The sequence below is a fragment of the Cornus florida genome, unplaced genomic scaffold (genome assembly GCF_030987335.1).
Source record: "Cornus florida cultivar Cherokee Brave unplaced genomic scaffold, ASM3098733v1 CherokeeBrave_3.0.0_Hap2_Chr02, whole genome shotgun sequence".
In the NCBI taxonomy this organism is placed as follows: domain Eukaryota; kingdom Viridiplantae; phylum Streptophyta; class Magnoliopsida; order Cornales; family Cornaceae; genus Cornus; species Cornus florida.
Window position 1 is genome coordinate 104725427 of NW_026775572.1, and position 8257 is coordinate 104733683.

At 34.5% G+C, this 8257-nt stretch overlaps 1 long non-coding RNA gene and 1 other non-coding gene across 2 annotated transcripts; both read left to right on the forward strand.

Annotated features, from left to right (window-relative positions):
* The first annotated feature begins 740 nt into the window (after positions 1–740).
* Positions 741–847, forward strand: LOC132297865 (small nucleolar RNA R71). Its single transcript, XR_009479435.1, has one exon. It is a non-coding gene; the product is annotated as a small nucleolar RNA R71 (small nucleolar RNA).
* A 3106-nt stretch (positions 848–3953) lies between these two features.
* Positions 3954–7977, forward strand: LOC132295522 (uncharacterized). Its single transcript, XR_009478518.1, has 3 exons — positions 3954–4246; positions 6713–7043; positions 7164–7977. It is a non-coding gene; the product is annotated as an uncharacterized LOC132295522 (long non-coding RNA).
* Positions 7978–8257: the final 280 nt, after the last annotated feature.

The following is an 8257-nucleotide window of genomic DNA, read 5'->3' on the forward strand; positions in this document are numbered from 1 at the left end:
TTAGGAGGCGCTTGATTTGGATCAGAGTAAGATTGAGAATTTGATGCTTGAGGTTGAGAATAGGATTGAGAATTTGATGCTTGAGGTTGAGAGTATTGATTCACATTCTGAGGATAGAATGAAGGACGGTAACCTTGAGAATTCTGATTTTGATTTTGGAGATGTGGGGGAACATACTTTGCTTGGTAACCTTGATTTTAAGGAGGGTTTGCACCGTCTCCTTGATTTTTCCATGCAAAGTTAGGATGATTTTTCCACCCCGGATTGTAAGTATTGGAATAAGGGTTGTTCCCTTGATGAATGAAAAATGCATTTGCTTGTTCTTGAGACTCACTTGGTATGACTTGTCCAAGAGGGCAATTTAAAGTATGGTGAGTGTAACTAGAACAAGTCATGCACATTTCATTGGAAGGATGAGAATAAGATTGAATTGCTGGACCTTGATTCAAAAGGAATTTATCAAATCTTTGAGTAAGATTTTTGATCTCGGCGGCAATTTCCATGGAAGACTCTATTTGATTTAGAGCTTTCTTGCCTCCCATATTTGCTAAGAGACCTATGCAGATCTATGCATAGAAGATGAAGATCTATGCATTGACTTTTCACTCATTTTTTCGAAAAGAAACCAAATTTCATCTTCATTTCTTTCTATGTAGCTTCCACCACAAGAAGCATCAACAATGCCCTTATTGGCATCGGATAAACTTGAGAAGAAACATTGAACTAATTGCCACTTAGGAATGTAATGATGTGGACACTTCAGTAGCAAGTCATTCAACCGTTCCCATGCTTCATAAAGGGGTTCTCCTTCTTGTTGTTTAAATTCACGAATGGAAGTTCTCATGGCATCGGTTCGACTTGCGGGGTAATACTTCTTTAGGAACTCTTGTTGCAATTATGCCCAAGAGGTGATTGTATTTGGCCGCAAGTTGTTAAACCAATATATAGCTTTATCCCGAAGAGTGAAAGGGAAAAGCTTCATTTTAAGGACTTCTTCTGGAACATCCGAGATTTTCACGGTGGAAAAAACTTCCAAGAACTCATCTAAATGTTTATAAGGCTCTTCATTGCTCAACCCATAGAAAAGGGGGCACATGTTAATGGTGGAAGCCTTAATCTCATAATGATGAACACGGAAATTTGGCAATTGAATGCAAGTGGGTGCATTATATTGATTTGGAGTGTAACGATCCCTAAGGACCATTAGAGGATTGAGAGGAGGATATGGCATTTGACCTTACTGATTGTATGCCATTTGACCTTGTTGAGGGTATGCCATTTGAACATATTGTTGTTGTTGCTCACCAATTGGGGGAACAACATTTGGCCTTGGTATCCCTAGATTAGGTTGTTGCACCGCATGATTAACTGGTTGTGGCATTCCCAAGGGTGGATGCACACCTTGAGGATCCACAATATGAACTTTTGGTGGGTGGTGCACACCGTTATGATCCACATGACCAAGATCTACAATGGGATCTTCAATTGGATCTATTGGGTCTTCCATTAAATGTGATGGAAAATCAAAATTTAGAAGATTAGGATGACTATTCCTAGTACTACCTCTTAAACGCCGAAGCAAAACTTTGAGATTTTGATTTACAGGAACAAGAGGACGATTAAGTGATCTACGACCACACATGCACTAGAATAAGTCAACACACCAACACTTCAAAATTTTAACCTCCACATACGATGTTCCCAAACTCCTCAATAATATCAATGCACTTAAAACAAATAAATGCCTCCACACGGGCCGATGCCTTCTACAAGAAGGTATACTTGGACTTAAAACAATTCAAATTAAGCCTCCACTTGGGCTGTCCAAAGCATGTAAGACAGTAAACAATTAAGCACAAAAATTAAAGAGAAATTTACAAATGGTTCTTAAGCAACTTCAAATTTTTTTTAATTGCTTCTAAGTCCAGCGTTTGCTCCACTTTCCTTCAAGTACCTAATTGACAAATCAAATGAGGAAATAAAAAAAATTAAAATGACTTAAAAGTAAATAATCAACAAAGAACTAATGTCTAATTCAATTCTTTAAAACCGTTAGATCCCCGGCAACGGCGCTAAAACTATGGCGCGACCGAGTGTGTGCACAAAATAATGCACAACACTTTAGGTTTAGAAATAATGTCAAGTGGGCACCATATTTAAAAATTTATAAAGCCACTAAACACTTCTACTATGGAGTATGAAGTGAGCAGGGATTGTCCCAAGAGATCTAAACAATTATAGGTTTTTCATAATTGAATTTTACTTTAGTGCTTATGTGATTGCAAAAAAGGGTTTTGTTTATGATTAGACTAATTTTAAGCTAAATGATTTCAATAAAATAAATAGAGTTTAAGAGATTGGGAAGAGACTTAGGGTGTAGGATTCACCACTAAGCATATTTCCTAACTCACTAACTTTCAACTAATTGGGGAAATAAAATGTATAATCTAAATGTGGCTAACAATTGCAATGAAAAGTATGAAACATCAATTTAAAGCTTGAATCATTTACCTAATGACAATTAACTAAATGTAAATCAATTCACCAATTCAAAGCATGGTCTATCAATTCAGTTAGCAATTTCAACTCACATTAATCTAGATGATAATGTAAATTGTGGCAACAAGCATGGAAATCAAACACAAGCATGGATTGTCTACTTACCTAAGAATGAAAGTGCAATTAAACTAATTAAGCCTGAAATTAACTAAATTCAACAAGAATTTAACCTAATTAAATTAACTATGTAGTACAACCCATCTAGTAGAAGAAAATTTCATCAAATTAAAACACAATTACATCTAATTAACACAATACATAGCCATCACAAGATTCAATTCACAAAGAAATCAAGTGTAGAGATTAATTATCAATAAAAAACATATAAGACAATATGAAATTGACATAGATAATCAAATGAAAGAATTAATTTATATTTCAAGGCTATACAAAAATTACACAAATAAATCCCCAAAAAGTTAAAAGAGAGAGAGATTAGGTTACATGCTTAGAGTTTATCCAACCCTAAGTAGAAGATTTAGCCGCTCATAGTTGATGGACTCAAGGTATCAACAAGTTCCATCATCTACTTCATCATCTCTAAGCTTCTTCTCAAAACCCTAGCCTGTTCTTGCTTTTTCTCCTCTTTCGCTTGTTTTTCGAGAGAACGTGATATCGGTACAGAATATAAAACTTAATCATTAAAATAATAATCTCTACCTCAATAAAATAAAAACTAACCCTAAACTAATGGCTCACTGGGCCGTAAGTAATAACCCTATTAAAGCCCAATAGTTCACAAAATAAGCCCAATAGTTCACAAAATAAGCCCAAATAGTAAGAAAATCCTATAATGTTGCCAAGTCCTGGAGGATCGATCCCCCACCCTGGGGGATCGATCCCCCAAGAGTTGGAAATTTCCTTTAAGCCATATTTAGCTCCATTTTGACCCTGAGCTTATTGGTTTGCTTCTTCATCTTTGGGAACATCATCAAAGGCCTGAGATTGACCGCTTTTGAAGAATAAACATACTATACGAGCAATGGGCTACGACCTCCTTTTTGTCATTTTCTGAACTTTTTCTGAATATATTTGCATAACTCTAAAAAGGCTTTAGTGAACCAAAATTAGCTCATTTTAACTTTATTACCCTGAAATACAGATAAACATAAATTAGAACTAAAACATGAAATTAAGATAGATGCAAAGATTGCCCTAACTTAGGTGCTGAAATGTGCAACATTTAAGCACTTATCAAAAACCCCTTCTGTTGTGCTCCAATCCGTGGCTCCCCTCTCTCAAAATCTTAGTCTTTTATGGAAATTTATAGCTGAAAATCCTGAAGCAATGGCCCTGCTTGGAATGGTTCTCCCAAAACAGTTCTTCAAAAAATTGGCCTGCTTGGAATTATATTATAAAAATAGTTTTTTCAAAACTGAGTTCTTAGAGTAACAGTTTTCTAAGAACAACTCAGAGTTGTTTACCTTGTTTTTGAGAACATACGGAGAACACTGTTCTCCACTTAAAAAAGCGGCCCGTACGTTTTTATAATCCTTATTTATAACAGTTTTGTGCAAGTTGAAACCAGTATCTCGCTCCTTCACGATGAAGCTCTGCAACACCTCATCTGAAACCGGCATCCTGCTCCTATCTACCGCTTCTCTCTATAAGATCGCTTTGTAACACTGTACTTCTCTCCTCTGCATCCACACTCTTGCTTAGATTTTTTCAAGCTCCATCTGTTCAGGTAAACACAAATCTGGTATTTTTCTGTAGCAAGTTTTTGGTTATGGATTTTGTTTTTTGGATGAGTTTGGTTGCAGATTTGATTATTGATTTTGTTGGTTGGGTGAGTTTTGTTGTGGATTTGATATTTAGTTTAGGGATTTATGGTTTTTAGTTTAGGGATTTGATTTTCAATTTAGGGATTTGATTTTCAATATATATATGTGTATGTATATATTGGTCTACATATATATATATGGTCATTCTTGGGTTCGGTTCACCCACCCAGTGATAGATTTTCTTCACCAACATGCATGTCTCCTCTAATTTGAGCATTTTGACCAAAAATAGTCTGCCTCGACAGTCCAATACTGTTGATTAAGAGTATCTCTTATCGGAGTCAAAACTTATGCAAGTTCAGGACTGCAATTTTAATAGAGATGCCTACTTGTACTCCTCAAAAAATAGAATAGACAAATGCACAAATTATAGTGTTCTATCACCAACATGCATATCTAAAGCCTACCTTAAATCTTTGCAATTTTTTTTTTCCTAATTGCTTCTATCTTCATCCAATTTTCACTTATAAAAAAAAAAAAAATCTTCATCCTACTTTCATTTTCAATGTCATCGGCAATCCATATCCTAAACATAACAATACTAAAATACTCATAATCCTTTGCCTGGGTATACTCATTAAGCCCTAACCCTCTTTTCATCAACTGTCAAGTATGTCTAGTACAAAAATTCCTTTCAGCCCAAATTTTCTGGACAGCCTATGAACAATTTGAAGGAATCCTTGAGAAAGCCTGGCAACAGAACTCCCAAAATCCTCAATGATTCAGTAGTAGCTTCTTATTTCTTTCTGAAGGCAGTGAAGGAATGGAACAAAAATGATTTTGGTAATTCTTTCAGAAACAAGAGAAGAATCACTACTAGGTTTTAAGTTATTTAGACTTCCTTAAAATCTTTTTGGAAAAAGACACAGACTTCATGGCAATCTTATAGTAAGATCCCCTAATAAGAAGAAATGAACTGACTTCAAAGGTCCAGAGTAATGTGGATCACTTTTGGGGAGTAAAACAGGAGGTGTCTATTTCGAAAATCATTAGCAGCAGAAGGGAAAATAAAGTGAAAACTTTAAAGGACCCTAAAGGCAATTGGACTTCTGATCACGTTGTTCTCAAAAACCATGTTCAGGAGGACTTCAGCAACCAGTTTAGCAATGACATATCAATTGACAATCCCTGCCTATAACTGAACTTTGGTCCCTGATGGTTTCCTGACCTTTTTTCTTTCAAATGTTTATTGCAAAATAATCCATAGCAAGATCAGTTAAGCAATCTCAACTAGAAATTTCAGAGATAACAACTGAATTCTCCATCTTGATCCCTAAAATTGATAGTTGTGAAACCATCACCCATTCTAGATCTCTCTTTGCAACATCATATTTATGATCTTATCCAAAGTGCTTCCAACAGCTTTGACCTTGTTCGAGTTGTAACCTCAGCCCTTTTGAAATACACTATATAGATGTTAAACTTATTAGGGAAGTCTCTTCAATTTAATAATATCTTGACAAAAGGAAAAGTCAGTTTTTTTTATTGGAACAATATGAGTAAGACCTAAAGGGAAGATCTGATTGGGATTAGCTCTGCTAGGAAAGCTGCCTCAATCCTGTCAGCTAAGGCTGACTGAAAAATCCTTAACCATGAAAATCCTGTGGGTGACCTTCAAAAGTAAGTACTACAATCAACTGAAATCCAGAGTTACATGTACCCTCTTACCTCCCTTTACGTACTCGTATCAATACATCACAACATGGTATGGATATGTGTTCAACACCCAAACCCAAATTGGACACCTCAATCTTTCACTTGTGAAAATTAATTAAAAGATCAAATTTGATAGTAGATAAGAGCTCCCTATTTTAGAAATAGGTGAAAATCACTTTTTACTACATAGTCTTTAATTTAAATCATAATTGAGTACATGAAGATTGAGTATAATTTAAATCATATAGTTAAATAGACATACTTAATCATCACCCTATATTATAATACACACACACACACACACACACACACATATATTATATAGTTTAGTTATAAAGTATGTTAATTACCAACACATGTATGGTCCATTAATTCCCATCTAGAAATAATTTATATAGAGCTATACTGAACATGAAGATTGGGTGGAGCAAGCCGACCTCCCAGCATCATTGTGGTCGAATCTCATCATACATGTGTGAAATTGAGGCTATAATTAAATCAGTGACTGGAATGGTGTGTGTACAGCTTCTAAATATTTTACTGGTGTTTCTAAATATTTAAAACTTGTTTGATTCTTAACTATTGGATTAGCATTATCAATTTGGATTAGAAATTATGTTCAGAGGTGGATTAACTTTATGGGTCTGATATATATTTGAGTTGTGTGAAAATCTTTTATTGCTTGTAATTCTTTGCCTAATGCACAAATAAAGGATGGCATCTCAAATTGCTGATGTTGAGGAGTCAGCTCTGTGGTCTACAGAATTAGAAAGATGTTTTGTTGATATAATGGTTGAGGATGTCAACAAGGGGAACATGCCATCTGGGATATTTACTTCCAAGTGTTAGAAAAAGATTGCGAAGGAGTTCAAAAACAAGACTAATCACGCTTATAATGTGAAGCAACTAAAGGAAAATTTTAATTGATTACGTACAAAGCATCATGAGTTTTCAACTCTTCTAAATGAGACAACTGGGTTTGGTTGGGATGTGGAAACAAACACTGTGACTGCTGATGAAGAAACTTGACAAACATATTTGCGGGTAAAATTTGTATTTAATTAATTATTTTACAATAGTTAGTTTAATTTTTGAACATGGTTATTCCTAACAATCTTTATATATATATATATATATATATATATATATATATATATTTTTCAGGCTCATCCCAATGCTAAGTGTTTTCGCAAAAAAGGTTGTGAAAATTACAAACTTTTGGGAGTTCTTTTTAATACGTCGACTGTTACTAGGTAACTTCACTATGCATCCACTCAAGATCCACCTAATATAGATGAAGAACGAGAGCAGGAGGATCAATTTATGAATACAGGTGTCCATTTTAGTTCAACTGTTGAAGGTCAAGATGATTCAGATAATATTCTAGTTGAAGACAATAATCTTCGTCGTCGTAAATCCACATCCTCTGATCGTCGTGCAAAAAAAGGAGCGTAAAAAAGATTCCATTAGTGATACTCTTACTTGTATTGTTGAAGCTTCCAAAGCAAGGACTGAAGCTTCATTAGCTAAGGCAGAGACATATAAGAAAATGAAACATACTCAAAAGGCAACTAGCCCAGACGCATACTCTCTAAGTAATTGTATTGAATGCCTTGAGGGTCTTGATAAGATAGATGATGTCACATATTTGAAGGCAACTGAAAAGTTCAAGGAATTGCACTATAGAGAATTGTTCATTAAGATGGGTATTTCTAGGAAGTTTGCTTGGTTGAAGAGCTTGGACTAACTTGAAGTTTGCTTGGTTGAAGAGCTTGGACTGACTTGAGTGGTTACTGAATGTAGGGTTTAGTTTTTGGTTACATGTGACTTGAAACACATATTTGGTTTTATGTGTTATTGAACAATTTCCTTATGCCTTATTTTGTTTTTTTTTCCCCATATGCATGTGACTTTATGTTATATTCGTGTGTGGGATAATTTATTATGTTTTATGTTATGAAAACTTTGTTTTGGTGTACTTTTTATTATGTTTAATTTATAATGTTTCATGTAACTCTTTTATTGTATTTCAATTTAGGAAGAATGTACGTGGAGTCCCATGAAGGGGAAACAAAATATAAGCACCAAACAAAACCTCTATTTTGGAGTTATGCAGAAAGAGGATTGTAATTAAACTTAATATATGTATTTGTGTAATTCTTATTAAGTTAAGAATACTAGCTAAAATGAATTTACCTTCGACACTTATTTACCTTCAACACTTATTTACATTAATAGTTAAGATCATAAATTAAAGA